Source organism: Panicum virgatum, chromosome 5N, assembly GCF_016808335.1.
Source record: "Panicum virgatum strain AP13 chromosome 5N, P.virgatum_v5, whole genome shotgun sequence".
Taxonomy (NCBI): domain Eukaryota; kingdom Viridiplantae; phylum Streptophyta; class Magnoliopsida; order Poales; family Poaceae; genus Panicum; species Panicum virgatum.
In genome coordinates this window covers 64,106,707-64,108,362 of record NC_053149.1, presented here as the reverse complement: position 1 = coordinate 64,108,362, position 1,656 = coordinate 64,106,707, and the positions used below count along the sequence as shown (strand labels likewise).

Here is a 1,656-nt window from a genome sequence, read left to right as displayed (position 1 = left end):
AACACATACACCAATACATTACCACAAGCATTTTGAGCCTGATTGGTTGGTTGGGTTCCAAAATTTGTGCTACCAAATCATGGGTATGCCAAAATATGGGCCTTCCAAATTTATTTGCCAAAACGTGGGCAGGAATAGCAATTGGTTGGATGCCAAAATGAGATAGCCAAAATTTTAACCATTGATTGATTTGGTGCCAAAATACAAGTACCAGAAGTGGGAATTGGCACAAACAGCCAAAATGTGGGCGCTGTGAACGTTGCCAATTTTTTTTAAACGGAGAACATTGCCAATTTGAGTCATGCCATTTTTTGGGGGTTGGGGTCAACGTTGACAGTGGAGGTGGGCTGTGGGCCGCTGGACGCGGGGTGGGTGGGTGGCGGAGCGGGCAATAGGCTGTGGGCCCAATACTAAGTTTGGTCTGTACAAATTCGACAAATACCGCGGAAATTTTCCTGTGTATATATGAGATCCGCGAATATGGTCGGAAATATCCTCTTTCTGATTTCGTTTCTGTTTTTTCCCTGTTTCTGTTCCTGTTTTTGCCTGCAAAAACGAAATATGATCGGTATTTTCGGTATACGGTGTCGGTCGGTACGGGATTTTCCGATTCCCGCTTTCATCCCTAGTTGGGGTGGGGAGGTGGCAATTAACTGAATGAATGCCAAAATTTATTGATATGCCCATATTTAGCAGGGCACATTTTGACACTCAAGCAATCATGCCCTTCAAACCCATTCGAAAGGGCACTTTAAGAAGCATAGATAGGCGATCACCCATAGTTCCATACTCCCATCCACCGCTGATCCCTTTGCCGCATGGAGTGTATCAACACGGCAACACCGCTGATGATGATGCTTGGGCGCAGTTAAGGCAAGCGCATTCTCTCTACAGGGGACATGAGCACATTTCAACAAACAGGTTACAGGCACAAACTGTATGTCGCTTTACGAACAGATTACCTCATCAGAGCGTGCTGCGAGCAACCATGTGGGCGCCGTCTCGGTTGCCGGCGCCGGTGGCTGGTGGTATTGACGATCGTGGGAAACCCTCTCGCGATCTCACGGTAGCAATCAAACCTTAGCCTTACATTCTGGGCTGGCGGAGGCGACGAGGAAGCCATTCTGGGCTTGGCTGCTGGTGTTCGGGATGGCCCCCCCAGACTGCTGGCCCAGGATTCCTGCGCATGCCCGCCTACATGACCGGGGCTGGCAATGGCGGAGGAGAGACGGGTAGGAGGGGACGAGGCAGGACGGAACCTACGGGGAAGGGTAAAGGGAGATCCGGACGAGGAGCGCGGGTCGGTTGTCGGCGACGACGGCGCCGGAGCGGAAGGGAAGAGGTCCCATGACACCCGTTTCAGGGGGCTTTTTAGAAAATAGTGAGTGTAAATATTCGGATGGCGATCTAATCTAGGATCCTTTTGTAATATTTTTGGGATCTTTTGCAAATACTTGGATTACGAATTTACGATCCAGTCGAGGGGTTTTCTAAAACTTATTACATCGCTGCCCCCGCCACCGCCCATGGCCGCTCCGAGCTAGCCGGACCTGAGATCCCTCTTGCTTGGTTGATCAGCACTTCATGCACCGCTCCAGTTCTCTCGCATCCATAATAATGAGCATGACATTTTTGAAGGGTGCGTTTGGTTGGGGA

At 50.1% G+C, this 1,656-nt stretch overlaps 1 long non-coding RNA gene across 1 annotated transcript; it reads right to left on the bottom strand.

Moving 5' to 3' along the window:
- Nucleotides 1–649: 649 nt before the first annotated feature.
- LOC120676268 lies at nucleotides 650–1,355 on the bottom strand. Its single transcript, XR_005675747.1, has 2 exons — nucleotides 963–1,355; nucleotides 650–888 (listed from the first exon to the last, which is right to left on the bottom strand). It is a non-coding gene; the product is annotated as an uncharacterized LOC120676268 (long non-coding RNA).
- Between the last annotated feature and the right edge of the window lie 301 nt (nucleotides 1,356–1,656).